We start from the raw sequence: 21,980 nt of genomic DNA on the forward strand, positions 1-21,980 counted from the left end.
CCCTAACACTATCCTAGGGCTGATGCTAACCCTAACCCTAACCCTAACACTATCCTAGGGCTGATGCTAACCCTAACCCTAACACTATCCTAGGGCTGATGCTAACCCTAACCCGAACCGTAACACTATCCTAAGTCTGATGTTAACCCTAGACCTCACACTATACTAGGCCTGATGATAACCATAACCCTAACCTTAACACTATCCTAGGGCTGATGCTAACCCTAACCCTAACCCTAACACTATCCTAGAGCTGATGCTAACCCTAACCCTAACACTATCCTAGGCCTGATGATAACCCTAACCCTAACCCTGACACTATCCTAGGGCTGATGCTAACCCTAACCCTAACACTATCCTAGGGCTGATGCTAAGCCTAACCCTAACCCTAACACTATCTTAGGCCTGATGCTAACCCTATCCCTACCCCTAACACTCTCCTAGGGCTGAGGCTAACCCTAACCCTAACACTATCCTAGGGCTGATGCTAACCCTAACCCTAATCCTAACACTATCCTTGGGCTGATGCTAACCCTAACCCTAACACTATCCTTGGGCTGATGCTAACCCTAACCCTAACCCTAACACTATCCTAGGGCAGATGCTAACCCTAACGCTAACCCTAACACTATCCTTGAACTGATGCTAACCCTAACCCTAACCCTAACACTATCCTAGGCCTGATGATAACCCTAACCCTAACGCTAACACTATCCTAGGGTTTATGTTATCCCTAACCCTAACACTATCCTAGGGCTGATGCTAACCCTAACCCTAACCCTAACACTATCCTAGGGCGGATGCTAACCCTAACCCTAACCCTAACATTATCCTAGGGATGATGCTAACCCTAACACTAACACTATCCTAGGGCTGATGCTAACCCTAACCCTAACCCTAACATTATCCTAGGGCGGATGCTAACCCTAACCCTAACCCTAACACTATCCTAGGGCTGATGCTATCCCTAACACTAACACTATACTAGGCCTGATGCTAACCCTAACCCTAACCCTAACACTATCCTAGGGCTGATGCTAACCCTAACCCTAACACTATCCTAGGGCTGATGCTAACCCTAACACTAACACTATCCTAGGCCTGATGCTAACCCTAACCCTAACACTAACACTCTCCAAGGGCTGATGCTAACCCTAACCCTAACCCTTACACTATCCTAGGGAGAATGCTAACCCTAACCCTAACTCTAACACTATCTTAGGGCTGAGGCTAACCCTAACCCTAACACTATCCTACGGCTGATGATAACCCTAACCCTAACCCTAACACTATCCTAGGGATGATGCTAACCCTAACCCTAACACTATCCTAGGCCTGATGATAACCCTAACCCTAACCCTGACACTATCCTAGCGCTGATGCTAACCCTAACCCTAACACTATCCTAGGGCTGATGCTAACCCTAACCCTAACCCTAACACTATCCTAGGCCTGATGCTAACCCTATCCCTAACCCTAACACTCTCCTAGGGCTGAGGCTAACCCTAACCCTAACACTATCCTAGGGCTGATGCTAACCCTAACCCTAACCCAAACACTATCCTAGGGTTGATGCTAACCCTAACCCTAACACTATCCTAGGGCTGATGCTAACCCTAACCTTAACCCTAACACTATCCTGGGCCGGATGCTAACCCTAAACCTAACCCTAACACTATCCTACGGCTGATGCTAACCCTAACCCTAACACTATCCTTGGGCTGATGCTAACCCTAACCCTAACCCTAACAATATCCTAGGGCAGATGCTAACCCTAACCCTAACCCTAACACTATCCTTGGGCTGATGCTAACACTAACCCTAACACTATCCTAGGCCTGATGCTAACCCTAACCCTAACCCTAACACTATCCTAGGGCTGATGCTAACCCTAACCCTAACACTATCCTTGGGCTGATGCTAACCCTAACCCTAACCCTAACAATATCCTGGGGCAGTTGCTAACCCTAACGCTAACCCTAACACTATCCTTGAACTGATGCTAACCCTAACCCTAACCCTAACACTATCCTAGGCCTGGTGATAACCATAACCCTAACCCTAACACTATCCTAGGCCTGATGATAACCCTAACCCTAACCCTGACAATATCCTAGGGCTGATGCTAACCCTAACCCTAACACTATCCTAGGGCTGATGCTAACCCTAACCCTAACCCTAACACTATCCTAGGGCTGATGCTAACCCTAACCCTAACACTATCCTAGGCCTGATGATAACCCTAACCCTAACCCTAACACTATCCTAGGGCTGATGCTAACCCTAACCCTAACCCTAACACTATCCTTGGGCTCATGCTAACCCTAACCCTAACACTATAATAGGCCTGATGATAACCCTAACCCTAACCCTAACACTATCCTAGGTCTGATGCTAACCCTAACCCTAACACTATCCTAGGGCTGATGCTAACCCTAACCCTAACCCTAACACTATCCTAGGGCGGATGCTAACCCTAACCCTAACCCTAACACTATCCTAGGGCTGATGCTAACCCTAACACTAACACTATCCTAGGGCTGATGCTAACCATAACCCTAACCCTAACATTATCCTAGGGCTGATGCTAAACCTAACCCTAACTCTAACACTATCTTAGGGCTGAGGCTAACCCTAACCCTAACACTATCCTACGGCTGATGCTAACACTAACCCTAACCCTAACACTATCCTAGGGCTGATGCTAACCCTAACCCTAACACTATCCTAGGCCTGATGCTAACCCTAACCCTAACCCTAACACTATCCTAGGGCTGATGTTAACCCTAACGCTAACCCTAACACTATCCTAGGGCTGATGCTAACCCTAACCCTAACCCTAACACTATCCTAGTGCTGATGCTAACCCTAACCCTAACCCAAACACTATCCTAGGGTTGATGCTAACCCTAAACCAACACTATCCTAGGGCTGATGCTAACCCTAACCCTAACCCTAACACTATCCTTGGGCTGATGCTAACCCTAACCCTAACACTATCCTTGGCCTGATGCTAACCCTAATCCTAACCCTAACACTATCCTAGGGCTGATGCTAACCCTAACCCTAACACTATCCTAGGGCTGATGCTAAACCTAACCATAACCCTAACACTATCCTAGGGCTGATGCTCACCCTAACCCTAACCCTAACACTATCCTAGGGCTGATGCTAACCCTAACCCTAACACTATCCTAGGTCTGATGCTAACCCTAACCCTAACACTATCCTAGGGCTGATGCTAACCCTAACCCTAACCCTAACACTATCCTAGGCCTGATGCTAACCATATCCCTAACCCTAACACTCTCCTAGGGCTGAGGCTGACCCTAACCCTAACACTATCCTACGGCTGATGCTAACCCTAACCCTAACCCAAACACTATCCTAGGGTTGATGCTAACCCTAACACTAACACTATCCTAGGGCTGATGCTAACCCTAACCCTAACCCTAACACTATCCTTGGGCTGATGCTAACCCTAACCCTAACACTATCCTGGGCCTGATGCTAACCCTAACCCTAACCCTAACACTATCCTAGGGCAGATGCTAACCCTAACGCTAACCCTAACACTATCCTTGAACTGATCCTAACCCTAACCCTAACCCTAACACTATCCTAGGCATGATGCTAACCCTAACCCTAACCCTAACACTATCCTAGGGCTGATGCTGACCCTAACCCTAACACTATCCTAGGCCTGATGATAACCCTAACCCTAACCGTGACACTATCCTAGGGCTGATGCTAAACCTAACCCTAACACTATCCTAGGGCTGATGCTAACCCTAACCCTAACCCTAACACTATCCTAGGGCTGATGCTAACCGTAACCCTAACACTATCCTAGGCCTGATGATAACACTAACCCTAACCCTAACACTATCCTAGGGCTGATGCTAACCCTAACACTAACACTATCCTAGGCCTGATGATAACCCTAACCCTAACCCTAACACTATCCAAGGGCTGATGCTAACCCTAACCCTAACCCTAACACTATCCTTGGGCTCATGCTAACCCTAACCCTAACACTATAATAGGCCTGATGATAACCCTAACCCTAACCCTAACACTATCCTAGGGCGGATGCTAACCCTAACCCTAACCCTAACATTATCCTAGGGCTGATGCTAACCCTAACCCTAACTCTAACACTATCTTAGGGCTGAGGCTAACCCTAACCCTAACACTGTCCTACGGCTGATGCTAACCCTAACCCTAACCCTAACACTATATTAGGGCTGATGCTAACCCTAACCCTAACACTATCCTAGGCCTGATGCTAACCCTAACCCTAACCCTAACACTCTCCAAGGGCTGATGCTAACCCTAACCCTAACACTATCCTAGGGCTGATGCTAACCCGAACCCTAACCCTAACACTATCCGAGAGTTGATGCTAACCCTAACCCTAACACTATCCTAGGGCTGATGCTAACCCTAACCCTAACCCTAACCCTATCCTTGGGCTGATGCTAACCCTAACCCTAACACTATCCTTGGCCTGATGCTAACCCTAATCCTAACCCTAACACTATCCTAGGGCTGATGCTAACCCTAACCCTAACACTATCCTAGGGCTGATGCTAAACCTAACCATAACCCTAACACTATCCTAGGGCTGATGCTCACCCTAACCCTAACCCTAACACTATCCTAGGGCTGATGCTAACCCTAACCCTAACACTATCCTAGGTCTGATGCTAACCCTAACCCTAACACTATCCTAGGGCTGATGCTAACCCTAACCCTAACCCTAACACTATCCTAGGGCGGATGCTAACCCTAACCCTAACCCTAACACTATCCTAGGGCTGATGCCAACCCTAGCACTAACACTATCCTAGGGCTGATGCTAACCGTAACCCTAACCCTAACATTATCCTAGGGCTGATGCTAACCCTAACCCTAACTCTAACACTATCTTAGGGCTGAGGCTAACCCTAACCCTAACACTATCCTACGGCTGATGCTAACACTAACCCTAACCCTAACACTATCCTAGGGCTGATGCTAACCCTAACCCTAACACTATCCTAGGCCTGATGCTAACCCTAACCCTAACCCTAACACTATCCTAGGGCTGATGCTAACCCTAACGCTAACCCTAACACTATCCTAGGGCTGATGCTAACCCTAACCCTAACCCTAACACTATCCTAGGGCTGATGCTAACCCTAACCCTAACCCAAACACTATCCTAGGGTTGATGCTAACCCTAAACCTAACACTATCCTAGGGCTGATGCTAACCCTAACCCTAACACTAACACTATCCTAGGGCGGATGCTAACCCTAACCCTAACCCTAACATTATCCTAGGGATGATGCTAACCCTAACACTAACACTATCCTAGGGCTGATGCTAACCCTAACCCTAACCCTAACATTATCCTAGGGCGGATGCTAACCCTAACCCTAACCCTAACACTATCCTAGGGCTGATGCTATCCCTAACACTAACACTATACTAGGCCTGATGCTAACCCTAACCCTAACCCTAACACTATCCTAGGGCTGATGCTAACCCTAACCCTAACACTATCCTAGGGCTGATGCTAACCCTAACACTAACACTATCCTAGGCCTGATGCTAACCCTAACCCTAACACTAACACTCTCCAAGGGCTGATGCTAACCCTAACCCTAACCCTAACACTATCCTAGGGAGAATGCTAACCCTAACCCTAACTCTAACACTATCTTAGGGCTGAGGCTAACCCTAACCCTAACACTATCCTACGGCTGATGATAACCCTAACCCTAACCCTAACACTATCCTAGGGATGATGCTAACCCTAACCCTAACACTATCCTAGGCCTGATGATAACCCTAACCCTAACCCTGACACTATCCTAGCGCTGATGCTAACCCTAACCCTAACACTATCCTAGGGCTGATGCTAACCCTAACCCTAACCCTAACACTATCCTAGGCCTGATGCTAACCCTATCCCTAACCCTAACACTCTCCTAGGGCTGAGGCTAACCCTAACCCTAACACTATCCTAGGGCTGATGCTAACCCTAACCCTAACCCAAACACTATCCTAGGGTTGATGCTAACCCTAACCCTAACACTATCCTAGGGCTGATGCTAACCCTAACCTTAACCCTAACACTATCCTGGGCCGGATGCTAACCCTAAACCTAACCCTAACACTATCCTACGGCTGATGCTAACCCTAACCCTAACACTATCCTTGGGCTGATGCTAACCCTAACCCTAACCCTAACAATATCCTAGGGCAGATGCTAACCCTAACCCTAACCCTAACACTATCCTTGGGCTGATGCTAACACTAACCCTAACACTATCCTAGGCCTGATGCTAACCCTAACCCTAACCCTAACACTATCCTAGGGCTGATGCTAACCCTAACCCTAACACTATCCTTGGGCTGATGCTAACCCTAACCCTAACCCTAACAATATCCTGGGGCAGTTGCTAACCCTAACGCTAACCCTAACACTATCCTTGAACTGATGCTAACCCTAACCCTAACCCTAACACTATCCTAGGCCTGGTGATAACCATAACCCTAACCCTAACACTATCCTAGGCCTGATGATAACCCTAACCCTAACCCTGACAATATCCTAGGGCTGATGCTAACCCTAACCCTAACACTATCCTAGGGCTGATGCTAACCCTAACCCTAACCCTAACACTATCCTAGGGCTGATGCTAACCCTAACCCTAACACTATCCTAGGCCTGATGATAACCCTAACCCTAACCCTAACACTATCCTAGGGCTGATGCTAACCCTAACCCTAACCCTAACACTATCCTTGGGCTCATGCTAACCCTAACCCTAACACTATAATAGGCCTGATGATAACCCTAACCCTAACCCTAACACTATCCTAGGTCTGATGCTAACCCTAACCCTAACACTATCCTAGGGCTGATGCTAACCCTAACCCTAACCCTAACACTATCCTAGGGCGGATGCTAACCCTAACCCTAACCCTAACACTATCCTAGGGCTGATGCTAACCCTAACACTAACACTATCCTAGGGCTGATGCTAACCATAACCCTAACCCTAACATTATCCTAGGGCTGATGCTAAACCTAACCCTAACTCTAACACTATCTTAGGGCTGAGGCTAACCCTAACCCTAACACTATCCTACGGCTGATGCTAACACTAACCCTAACCCTAACACTATCCTAGGGCTGATGCTAACCCTAACCCTAACACTATCCTAGGCCTGATGCTAACCCTAACCCTAACCCTAACACTATCCTAGGGCTGATGTTAACCCTAACGCTAACCCTAACACTATCCTAGGGCTGATGCTAACCCTAACCCTAACCCTAACACTATCCTAGTGCTGATGCTAACCCTAACCCTAACCCAAACACTATCCTAGGGTTGATGCTAACCCTAAACCAACACTATCCTAGGGCTGATGCTAACCCTAACCCTAACCCTAACACTATCCTTGGGCTGATGCTAACCCTAACCCTAACACTATCCTTGGCCTGATGCTAACCCTAATCCTAACCCTAACACTATCCTAGGGCTGATGCTAACCCTAACCCTAACACTATCCTAGGGCTGATGCTAAACCTAACCATAACCCTAACACTATCCTAGGGCTGATGCTCACCCTAACCCTAACCCTAACACTATCCTAGGGCTGATGCTAACCCTAACCCTAACACTATCCTAGGTCTGATGCTAACCCTAACCCTAACACTATCCTAGGGCTGATGCTAACCCTAACCCTAACCCTAACACTATCCTAGGCCTGATGCTAACCATATCCCTAACCCTAACACTCTCCTAGGGCTGAGGCTGACCCTAACCCTAACACTATCCTACGGCTGATGCTAACCCTAACCCTAACCCAAACACTATCCTAGGGTTGATGCTAACCCTAACACTAACACTATCCTAGGGCTGATGCTAACCCTAACCCTAACCCTAACACTATCCTTGGGCTGATGCTAACCCTAACCCTAACACTATCCTGGGCCTGATGCTAACCCTAACCCTAACCCTAACACTATCCTAGGGCAGATGCTAACCCTAACGCTAACCCTAACACTATCCTTGAACTGATCCTAACCCTAACCCTAACCCTAACACTATCCTAGGCATGATGCTAACCCTAACCCTAACCCTAACACTATCCTAGGGCTGATGCTGACCCTAACCCTAACACTATCCTAGGCCTGATGATAACCCTAACCCTAACCGTGACACTATCCTAGGGCTGATGCTAAACCTAACCCTAACACTATCCTAGGGCTGATGCTAACCCTAACCCTAACCCTAACACTATCCTAGGGCTGATGCTAACCGTAACCCTAACACTATCCTAGGCCTGATGATAACACTAACCCTAACCCTAACACTATCCTGGGGCTGATGCTAACCCTAACACTAACACTATCCTAGGCCTGATGATAACCCTAACCCTAACCCTAACACTATCCAAGGGCTGATGCTAACCCTAACCCTAACCCTAACACTATCCTTGGGCTCATGCTAACCCTAACCCTAACACTATAATAGGCCTGATGATAACCCTAACCCTAACCCTAACACTATCCTAGGGCGGATGCTAACCCTAACCCTAACCCTAACATTATCCTAGGGCTGATGCTAACCCTAACCCTAACTCTAACACTATCTTAGGGCTGAGGCTAACCCTAACCCTAACACTGTCCTACGGCTGATGCTAACCCAACCCTAACCCTAACACTATATTAGGGCTGATGCTAACCCTAACCCTAACACTATCCTAGGCCTGATGCTAACCCTAACCCTAACCCTAACACTCTCCAAGGGCTGATGCTAACCCTAACCCTAACACTATCCTAGGGCTGATGCTAACCCGAACCCTAACCCTAACACTATCCGAGAGTTGATGCTAACCCTAACCCTAACACTATCCTAGGGCTGATGCTAACCCTAACCCTAACCCTAACCCTATCCTTGGGCTGATGCTAACCCTAACCCTAACACTATCCTTGGCCTGATGCTAACCCTAATCCTAACCCTAACACTATCCTAGGGCTGATGCTAACCCTAACCCTAACACTATCCTAGGGCTGATGCTAAACCTAACCATAACCCTAACACTATCCTAGGGCTGATGCTCACCCTAACCCTAACCCTAACACTATCCTAGGGCTGATGCTAACCCTAACCCTAACACTATCCTAGGTCTGATGCTAACCCTAACCCTAACACTATCCTAGGGCTGATGCTAACCCTAACCCTAACCCTAACACTATCCTAGGGCGGATGCTAACCCTAACCCTAACCCTAACACTATCCTAGGGCTGATGCCAACCCTAGCACTAACACTATCCTAGGGCTGATGCTAACCCTAACCCTAACCCTAACATTATCCTAGGGCTGATGCTAACCCTAACCCTAACTCTAACACTATCTTAGGGCTGAGGCTAACCCTAACCCTAACACTATCCTACGGCTGATGCTAACACTAACCCTAACCCTAACACTATCCTAGGGCTGATGCTAACCCTAACCCTAACACTATCCTAGGCCTGATGCTAACCCTAACCCTAACCCTAACACTATCCTAGGGCTGATGCTAACCCTAACGTTAACCCTAAAACTATCCTAGGGCTGATGCTAACCCTAACCCTAACCCTAACACTATCCTAGGGCTGATGCTAACCCTAACCCTAACCCAAACACTATCCTAGGGTTGATGCTAACCCTAAACCTAACACTATCCTAGGGCTGATGCTAACCCTAACCCTAACCCTAACACTATCCTAGGGCGGATGCTAACCCTAACCCTAACCCTAACATTATCCTAGGGATGATGCTAACCCTAACACTAACACTATCCTAGGGCTGATGCTAACCCTAACCCTAACCCTAACATTATCCTAGGGCGGATGCTAACCCTAACCCTAACCCTAACACTATCCTAGGGCTGATGCTATCCCTAACACTAACACTATACTAGGCCTGATGCTAACCCTAACCCTAACCCTAACACTATCCTAGGGCTGATGCTAACCCTAACCCTAACACTATCCTAGGGCTGATGCTAACCCTAACACTAACACTATCCTAGGCCTGATGCTAACCCTAACCCTAACACTAACACTCTCCAAGGGCTGATGCTAACCCTAACCCTAACCCTAACACTATCCTAGGGAGAATGCTAACCCTAACCCTAACTCTAACACTATCTTAGGGCTGAGGCTAACCCTAACCCTAACACTATCCTACGGCTGATGATAACCCTAACCCTAACCCTAACACTATCCTAGGGATGATGCTAACCCTAACCCTAACACTATCCTAGGCCTGATGATAACCCTAACCCTAACCCTGACACTATCCTAGCGCTGATGCTAACCCTAACCCTAACACTATCCTAGGGCTGATGCTAACCCTAACCCTAACCCTAACACTATCCTAGGCCTGATGCTAACCCTATCCCTAACCCTAACACTCTCCTAGGGCTGAGGCTAACCCTAACCCTAACACTATCCTAGGGCTGATGCTAACCCTAACCCTAACCCAAACACTATCCTAGGGTTGATGCTAACCCTAACCCTAACACTATCCTAGGGCTGATGCTAACCCTAACCTTAACCCTAACACTATCCTGGGCCGGATGCTAACCCTAAACCTAACCCTAACACTATCCTACGGCTGATGCTAACCCTAACCCTAACACTATCCTTGGGCTGATGCTAACCCTAACCCTAACCCTAACAATATCCTAGGGCAGATGCTAACCCTAACCCTAACCCTAACACTATCCTTGGGCTGATGCTAACACTAACCCTAACACTATCCTAGGCCTGATGCTAACCCTAACCCTAACCCTAACACTATCCTAGGGCTGATGCTAACCCTAACCCTAACACTATCCTTGGGCTGATGCTAACCCTAACCCTAACCCTAACAATATCCTGGGGCAGTTGCTAACCCTAACGCTAACCCTAACACTATCCTTGAACTGATGCTAACCCTAACCCTAACCCTAACACTATCCTAGGCCTGGTGATAACCATAACCCTAACCCTAACACTATCCTAGGCCTGATGATAACCCTAACCCTAACCCTGACAATATCCTAGGGCTGATGCTAACCCTAACCCTAACACTATCCTAGGGCTGATGCTAACCCTAACCCTAACCCTAACACTATCCTAGGGCTGATGCTAACCCTAACCCTAACACTATCCTAGGCCTGATGATAACCCTAACCCTAACCCTAACACTATCCTAGGGCTGATGCTAACCCTAACCCTAACCCTAACACTATCCTTGGGCTCATGCTAACCCTAACCCTAACACTATAATAGGCCTGATGATAACCCTAACCCTAACCCTAACACTATCCTAGGTCTGATGCTAACCCTAACCCTAACACTATCCTAGGGCTGATGCTAACCCTAACCCTAACCCTAACACTATCCTAGGGCGGATGCTAACCCTAACCCTAACCCTAACACTATCCTAGGGCTGATGCTAACCCTAACACTAACACTATCCTAGGGCTGATGCTAACCATAACCCTAACCCTAACATTATCCTAGGGCTGATGCTAAACCTAACCCTAACTCTAACACTATCTTAGGGCTGAGGCTAACCCTAACCCTAACACTATCCTACGGCTGATGCTAACACTAACCCTAACCCTAACACTATCCTAGGGCTGATGCTAACCCTAACCCTAACACTATCCTAGGCCTGATGCTAACCCTAACCCTAACCCTAACACTATCCTAGGGCTGATGTTAACCCTAACGCTAACCCTAACACTATCCTAGGGCTGATGCTAACCCTAACCCTAACCCTAACACTATCCTAGTGCTGATGCTAACCCTAACCCTAACCCAAACACTATCCTAGGGTTGATGCTAACCCTAAACCAACACTATCCTAGGGCTGATGCTAACCCTAACCCTAACCCTAACACTATCCTTGGGCTGATGCTAACCCTAACCCTAACACTATCCTTGGCCTGATGCTAACCCTAATCCTAACCCTAACACTATCCTAGGGCTGATGCTAACCCTAACCCTAACACTATCCTAGGGCTGATGCTAAACCTAACCATAACCCTAACACTATCCTAGGGCTGATGCTCACCCTAACCCTAACCCTAACACTATCCTAGGGCTGATGCTAACCCTAACCCTAACACTATCCTAGGTCTGATGCTAACCCTAACCCTAACACTATCCTAGGGCTGATGCTAACCCTAACCCTAACCCTAACACTATCCTAGGCCTGATGCTAACCATATCCCTAACCCTAACACTCTCCTAGGGCTGAGGCTGACCCTAACCCTAACACTATCCTACGGCTGATGCTAACCCTAACCCTAACCCAAACACTATCCTAGGGTTGATGCTAACCCTAACACTAACACTATCCTAGGGCTGATGCTAACCCTAACCCTAACCCTAACACTATCCTTGGGCTGATGCTAACCCTAACCCTAACACTATCCTGGGCCTGATGCTAACCCTAACCCTAACCCTAACACTATCCTAGGGCAGATGCTAACCCTAACGCTAACCCTAACACTATCCTTGAACTGATCCTAACCCTAACCCTAACCCTAACACTATCCTAGGCATGATGCTAACCCTAACCCTAACCCTAACACTATCCTAGGGCTGATGCTGACCCTAACCCTAACACTATCCTAGGCCTGATGATAACCCTAACCCTAACCGTGACACTATCCTAGGGCTGATGCTAAACCTAACCCTAACACTATCCTAGGGCTGATGCTAACCCTAACCCTAACCCTAACACTATCCTAGGGCTGATGCTAACCGTAACCCTAACACTATCCTAGGCCTGATGATAACACTAACCCTAACCCTAACACTATCCTAGGGCTGATGCTAACCCTAACACTAACACTATCCTAGGCCTGATGATAACCCTAACCCTAACCCTAACACTATCCAAGGGCTGATGCTAACCCTAACCCTAACCCTAACACTATCCTTGGGCTCATGCTAACCCTAACCCTAACACTATAATAGGCCTGATGATAACCCTAACCCTAACCCTAACACTATCCTAGGGCGGATGCTAACCCTAACCCTAACCCTAACATTATCCTAGGGCTGATGCTAACCCTAACCCTAACTCTAACACTATCTTAGGGCTGAGGCTAACCCTAACCCTAACACTGTCCTACGGCTGATGCTAACCCTAACCCTAACCCTAACACTATATTAGGGCTGATGCTAACCCTAACCCTAACACTATCCTAGGCCTGATGCTAACCCTAACCCTAACCCTAACACTCTCCAAGGGCTGATGCTAACCCTAACCCTAACACTATCCTAGGGCTGATGCTAACCCGAACCCTAACCCTAACACTATCCGAGAGTTGATGCTAACCCTAACCCTAACACTATCCTAGGGCTGATGCTAACCCTAACCCTAACCCTAACCCTATCCTTGGGCTGATGCTAACCCTAACCCTAACACTATCCTTGGCCTTATGCTAACCCTAATCCTAACCCTAACACTATCCTAGGGCTGATGCTAACCCTAACCCTAACACTATCCTAGGGCTGATGCTAAACCTAACCATAACCCTAACACTATCCTAGGGCTGATGCTCACCCTAACCCTAACCCTAACACTATCCTAGGGCTGATGCTAACCCTAACCCTAACACTATCCTAGGTCTGATGCTAACCCTAACCCTAACACTATCCTAGGGCTGATGCTAACCCTAACCCTAACCCTAACACTATCCTAGGGCGGATGCTAACCCTAACCCTAACCCTAACACTATCCTAGGGCTGATGCCAACCCTAGCACTAACACTATCCTAGGGCTGATGCTAACCCTAACCCTAACCCTAACATTATCCTAGGGCTGATGCTAACCCTAACCCTAACTCTAACACTATCTTAGGGCTGAGGCTAACCCTAACCCTAACACTATCCTACGGCTGATGCTAACACTAACCCTAACCCTAACACTATCCTAGGGCTGATGCTAACCCTAACCCTAACACTATCCTAGGCCTGATGCTAACCCTAACCCTAACCCTAACACTATCCTAGGGCTGATGCTAACCCTAACGCTAACCCTAACACTATCCTAGGGCTGATGCTAACCCTAACCCTAACCCTAACACTATCCTAGGGCTGATGCTAACCCTAACCCTAACCCAAACACTATCCTAGGGTTGATGCTAACCCTAAACCTAACACTATCCTAGGGCTGATGCTAACCCTAACCCTAACCCTAACACTATCCTTGGGCTGATGCTAACCCTAACCCTAACACTATCCTTGGCCTGATGCTAACCCTAATCCTAACCCTAACACTATCCTAGGGCTGATGCTAACCCTAACCCTAACACTATCCTAGGGCTGATGCTAAACCTAACCATAACCCTAACACTATCCTAGGGCTGATGCTCACCCTAACCCTAACCCTAACACTATCCTAGGGCTGATGCTAACCCTAACCCTAACACTATCCTAGGTCTGATGCTAAACCTAACCCTAACACTATCCTAGGGCTGATGCTAACCCTAACCCTAACCCTAACACTATCCTAGGCCTGATGCTAACCATATCCCTAACCCTAACACTCTCCTAGGGCTGAGGCTGACCCTAACCCTAACACTATCCTACGGCTGATGCTAACCCTAACCCTAACCCAAACACTATCCTAGGGTTGATGCTAACCCTAACACTAACACTATCCTAGGGCTGATGCTAACCCTAACCCTAACCCTAACACTATCCTTGGGCTGATGCTAACCCTAACCCTAACACTATCCTGGGCCTGATGCTAACCCTAACCCTAAGGCTAACACTATCCTAGGGCTGATGCTAACCCTAAACCTAACACTATCCTTGGGCTGATGCTAACCCTAACCCTAACCCTAACACTATCCTAGGGCAGATGCTAACCCTAACGCTAACCCTAACACTATCCTTGAACTGATCCTAACCCTAACCCTAACCCTAAAACTATCCTAGGCATGATGCTAACCCTAACCCTAACCCTAACACTATCCTAGGGCTGATGCTGACCCTAACCCTAACACTATCCTAGGCCTGATGATAACCCTAACCCTAACCGTGACACTATCCTAGGGCTGATGCTAAACCTAACCCTAACACTATCCTAGGGCTGATGCTAACCCTAACCCTAACCCTAACACTATCCTAGGGCTGATGCTAACCGTAACCCTAACACTATCCTAGGCCTGATGATAACACTAACCCTAACCCTAACACTATCCTAGGGCTGATGCTAACCCTAACCCTAACACTATCCTAGGGCTGATGCTAACCCTAACCCTAACCCTAACACTATCCTAGGGCGGATGCTAACCCTAACCCTAACCCTAACACTATCCTAGGGCTGATGCTAACCCTAACACTAACACTATCCTAGGGCTGATGCTAACCCTAACCCTAACCCTAACATTATCCTAGGGCTGATGCTAACCCTAACCCTAACCCTTAAACTATCCTAGGGCTGATGCTAACCCTAACACTAACACTATACTAGGCCTGATGCTAACCCTAACCCTAACCCTGACACTATCCTAGGGCTGATGCTAACCCTAACCCTAACACTGTCCTAGGGCTGATGCTAACCCTAACACTAACACTATCCTAGGGCTGATGCTAACCCTAACCCTAACACTAACACACTCCAAGGGCTGATGCTAACCCTAATCCTAACCCTAACACTATCCTAGGGCTGATGCTAACCCTAACCCTAACTCTAACACTAACTTAGGGCTGAGGCTAACCCTAACCCTAACACTATCCTACGGCTGATGATAACCCTAACCCTAACCCTAACACTATCCTAGGGCTGATGCTAACCCTAACCCTAACACTATCCTACGCCTGATGATAACCCTAACCATAACCCTGACGCTATCCTAGCGCTGATGCTAACCCTAACCCTAACACTATCCTAGGGCTGATGCTAACCCTAACCCTAACCCTAACACTATCCTAGGCCTGATGCTAACCCTATCCCTAACCCTAACACTCTCCTAGGGCTGAGGCTAACCCTAACCCTAACACTATCCTAGGGCTGATGCTAACCCTAACCCTAACCCAAACACTATCCTAGGGTTGATGCTAACCCTAACCTTAACCTTAACACTATCCTTGGGCTGATGCTAACCCTAACCCTAACACTATCCTGGGCCTGATGCTAACCCTAACCCTAACCCTAACACTATCCAAGGGCTGATGCTAACCCTAACCCTAACACTATCCTTGGGCTGATGCTAACCCTAACCCTAACCCTAACAATATCCTAGGGCAGATGCTAACCCTAACCCTAACCCTAACACTATCCTTGGGCTGATGCTAACCCTAACCCTAACACTATCCTGGGCCTGATGCTAACCCTAACCCTAACCCTAACACTATCCTAGGGCTGATGCTAACCCTAACCCTAACACTATCCTTGGGCTGATGCTAACCCTAACCCTAACCCTAACAATATCCTAGGGCAGTTGCTAACCCTAACGCTAACCCTAACACTATCCTTGAACTGATGCTAACCCTAACCCTAACCCTAACACTATCCTAGGCCTGGTCATAACCCTAACCCTAACCCTAACACTATCCTAGGCCTGATGATAACCCTAACCCTAACCCTGACACTATCCTAGGGCTGATGCTAACCCTAACCCTAACACTATCCAAGGGTTGATGCTAACCCTAACCCTAACCCTAACACTATCCTAGGCCTGATGCTAACCCTATCCCTAACCCTAACACTCACCTAGGGCTGAGGCTAACCCTAACCCTAACACTATCCTAGGGGTGATGCTAACCCTAACCCTAACCCAAACACTATCCTAGGGTTGATGCTAACCGTAACCCTAACACTATCCTAGGGCTGATGCTAACCCTAACCCTAACCCTAACACTATCCTTGGGCTGATGCTAACCCTAACCCTAACACTATCCTGGGCCTGATGCTAACCCTAACCCTAACCCTAACACTATCCTAGGGCTGATGCTAACCCTAACCGTAACACTATCCTTGGGCTGCTGCTAACCATAACCCTAACCCTAACAATATCCTAGGGCAGATGCTAACCATAACCCTAACCCTAACACTATCCTTGGGCTGATGCTAACCCTAACCCTAACACTATCCTGGGCCTGATGCTAACCCTAACCCTAACCCTAACACTATCCTAGGGCTGATGCTAACCCTAACCCTAACACTATCCTTGGGCTGATGCTAACCCTAACCCTAAGCCTAACATTATCCTAGGGCACATGCTAACCCTAACGCTAACCCTAACACTATCCTTGAACTGATGCTAACCCTAACCCTAACCACAACACTATCCTAGCCCTGATGATAACCCTAACCCTAACACTATCCTAGGGTTTATGTTAACCCTAACCCTAACACTATCCTAGGGCTGATGCTAACCCTAACCCTAACCCTAACACTATCCTAGGGCGGATGCTAACCCTAACCCTAACCCTAACACTATCCTAGTGCTGATGCTAACCCTAACACTAACACTACCCTAGGGCTGATGCTAATCCTAACCCTAACCCTAACATTATCCTAGGGCTGATGCTAACCCTAACCCTAACACTATCCTAGGGCTGATGCTAACCCTAACCCTAACCCTAACACTATCCTAGGGCTGATGCTAACCCTAACCCTAACACTATCCTAGGGCTGATGCTAACCCTAACCCTAACCCAAACACTATCCTAGGGCTGATGCTAACCCTAACCCTAACCCTAACACTATCCTAGGGCTGATGCTAACCCTAACCCTAACACTATCCTAGGCCTGATGATAACCCTAACCCTAACCCTAACACTATCCAAGGGCTGATGCTAACCCTAACCCTAACCCTAACACTATCCTTGGGCTCATGCTAACCCTAACCCTAACACTATAATAGGCCTGATGATAACCCTAACCCTAACCCTAACACTATCCTAGGGCGGATGCTAACCCTAACCCTAACCCTAACACTATCCTAGGGCTGATGCTAACCCTAACACTAACACTATCCTAGGGCTGATGCTAACCCTAACCCTAACCCTAACATTATCCTAGGGCTGAGGCTAACCCTAACCCTAACACTGTCCTACGGCTGATGCTAACCCTAACCCTAACCCTAACACTATATTAGGGATGATGCTAACCCTAACCCTAACACTATCCTAGGCCTGATGCTAACCCTAACCCTAACCCTAACACTCTCCAAGGGCTGATGCTAACCCTAACCCTAACACTATCCTAGGGCTGATGCTAACCCTAACCCTAACCCTAACACTATCCTAGGGTTGATGCTAACCCTAACCCTAACACTATCCTAGGGCTGATGCTAACCCTAACCCTAACCCTAACACTATCCTAGGGCTGATGCTAACCCTAACCCTAACACTATCCTAGGGCTGATGTTAACCCTAACCCTAACCCTAACACTAACCTAGGGCTGATGCTAACCCTAACCCTAACACTATCCTAGGGCTGATGCTAACCCTAACCCTAACCCTAACACTATCCTAGGGCTGATGCTAACCCTAATCCTAACACTATCCTAGGGCTGATGCTAACCCTAACCCTAACCCTAACACTATCCTAGGGCTGATGCTAACCCTAACAGTAACACTATCCTAGGGCTGATGCTAACCCTAACCCTAACCCTAACACTATCCTAGGGCTGATGCTAACCCTAACCCTAACCCAAACACTATCCTAGGGTTGATGCTAACCCTAACCCTAACACTATCCTAGGGCTGATGCTAACCCTAACCCTAACCCTAACACTATCCTTGGGCTGATGCTAACCCTAACCCTAACACTATCCTTGGGCTGATGCTAACCCTAACCCTAACCCTAACACTATCCTAGGGCAGATGCTAACCCTAACGCTAACCCTAACACTATCCTTGAACTGATGGAACCCTAACCCTAACCCTAACACTATCCTAGGCCTGATGATAACCCTAACTCTAACCCTAACACTATCCTAGGGTTTATGTTAACCCTAACCCTAACACTATCCTAGGGCTGATGCTAACCCTAACACTAACAGAATCCTAGGGCTGATGCTAACCCTAACACTAACACTATCCTAGGGCTGATGCTAACCCTAACCCTAACCCTAACATTATCCTAGGGCGGATGCTAACCCTAACCCTAACCCTAACACTATCCTAGGTCTGATGCTAACCCTAACACTAACACTATCCTAGGGCTGATGCTAACCCTAACCCTAACCCTAACACTCTCCAAGGGCTGACGCTAACCCTAACCCTAACCCTAACACTATCCTAGGGCTGATGCTAACCCTAACCCTAACTCTAACACTATCTTAGGGCTGAGGCTAACCCTAACCCTAACACTATCCTACGGCTGATGATAACCCTAACCCTAACCCTAACACTATCCTAGGGTTGATGCTAACCCTAACCCTAACACTATCCTAGGCCTGATGCTAACCCTAACCCTAACCCTAACACCATCTTAGGGCTGATGCTTACCCTAACCCTATCACTATCCTAGGGCTGATGCTAACCCTAACCCTAACCCTAACATTATCCTAGGGCGGATGCTAACCCTAACCCTAACCCTAACACTATCCTAGGTCTGATGCTAACCCTAACACTAACACTATCCTAGGGCTGATGCTAACCCTAACCCTAACCCTAACACTCTCCAAGGGCTGACGCTAACCCTAACCCTAACCCTAACACTATCCTAGGGCTGATGCTAACCCTAACCCTAACACTATCCTAGGGCTGATGCTAACCCTAACCCTAACCCTAACACTATCCTAAGTCTGATGCTAACCCTAGACCTCACACTATACTAGGCCTGATGATAACCATAACCCTAACCTTAACACTATCCTAGGGCTGATGCTAACCCTAACCCTAACCCTAACACTATCCTAGAGCTGATGCTAACCCTAACCCTAACACTATCCTAGGCCTGATGATAACCCTAACCAAACCCTGACACTATCCTAGGGCTGATGCTAACCCTAACCCTAACACTATCCTAGGGCTGATGCTAAGCCTAACCCTAACCCTAACACTATCCTAGGCCTGATGCTAACCCTATCCCTACCCCTAACACTCTCCTAGGGCTGAGGCTAACCCTAACCCTAACACTATCCTAGGGCTGATGCTAACCCTAACCCTAACCCTAACACTATCCTTGGGCTGATGCTAACCCTAACCCTAACACTATCCATGGGCTGATGCTAACCCTAACCCTAACCCTAACACTATCCTAGGGCAGATGCTAACCCTAACGCTAACCCTAACACTATCCTTGAACTGATGCTAACCCTAACCCTAACCCTAACACTATGCTAGGCCTGATGATAACCCTAACCCTAACGCTAACACTATCCTAGCGTTTATGTTAACCCTAACCCTAACACTATCCTAGGGCTGATGCTAACCCTAACCCTAACCCTAACACTATCCTAGGGCGGATGCTAACCCTAACCCTAACCCTAACATTATCCTAGGGCTGATGCTAACCCTAACACTAACACTATCCTAGGGCTGATGCTAACCCTAACCCTAACCCTAACATTATCCTAGGGCGGATGCTAACCCTAACCCTAACCCTAACACTATCCTAGGGCTGATGCTAACCCTAACACTAACACTATACTAGGCCTGATGCTAACCCTAACCCTAACCCAGACACTATCCTAGGACTGATGCTAACCCTAACCCTAACACTATCCTAGGGCTGATGCTAACCCTAACACTATCACTATCCTAGGGCTGATGCTAACCCTAACCCTAACACTAACACTCTCCAAGGGCTGATGCTAACCCTAACGCTAACCCTAACACTATCCTAGGGCTGATGCTAACCCTAACCCTAACTCTAACACTATCTTAGGGCTGAGGCTAACCCTAACCCTAACACTATCCTACGGCTGATGATAACCCTAACCCTAACCCTAACACTATCCTAGGGCTGATGCTAACCCTAACCCTAACACTATCCTAGGCCTGATGATAACCCTAACCCTAACCCTGACACTATCCTAGCGCTGATGCTAACCCTAACCCTAACACTATCCTAGGGCTGATGATAACCCTAACCCTAACCCTAACACTATCCTAGGGTTGATGCTAACCATAACCCTAACACTATCCTAGGCCTGATGCTAACCCTAACCCTAACCCTAACACCATCTTAGGGCTGATGCTTACCCTAACCCTAACACTATCCTAGGGCTGATGCTAACCCTAACCCTAACCCTAACATTATCCTAGGGCGGATGCTAACCCTAACCCTAACCCTAACACTATCCTAGGTCTGATGCTAACCCTAACACTAACACTATCCTAGGGCTGATGCTAACCCTAACCCTAACCCTAACACTCTCCAAGGGCTGACGCTAACCCTAACCCTAACCCTAACACTATCCTAGGGCTGATGCTAACCCTAACCCTAACACTATCCTAGGGCTGATGCTAACCCTAACCCTAACCCTAACACTATCCTAAGTCTGATGCTAACCCTAGACCTCACACTATACTAGGCCTGATGATAACCATAACCCTAACCTTAACACTATCCTAGGGCTGATGCTAACCCTAACCCTAACCCTAACACTATCCTAGAGCTGATGCTAACCCTAACCCTAACACTATCCTAGGCCTGATGATAACCCTAACCCTAACCCTGACACTATCCTAGGGCTGATGCTAACCCTAACCCTAACACTATCCTAGGGCTGATGCTAAGCCTAACCCTAACCCTAACACTATCCTAGGCCTGATGCTAACCCTATCCCTACCCCTAACACTCTCCTAGGGCTGAGGCTAACCCTAACCCTAACACTATCCTAGGGCTGATGCTAACCCTAACCCTAACCCTAACACTATCCTTGGGCTGATGCTAACCCTAACCCTAACACTATCCATGGGCTGATGCTAACCCTAACCCTAACCCTAACACTAT

This window comes from Lemur catta, chromosome 7, assembly GCF_020740605.2.
Source record: "Lemur catta isolate mLemCat1 chromosome 7, mLemCat1.pri, whole genome shotgun sequence".
NCBI classification, from domain to species: Eukaryota; Metazoa; Chordata; class Mammalia; order Primates; family Lemuridae; genus Lemur; species Lemur catta.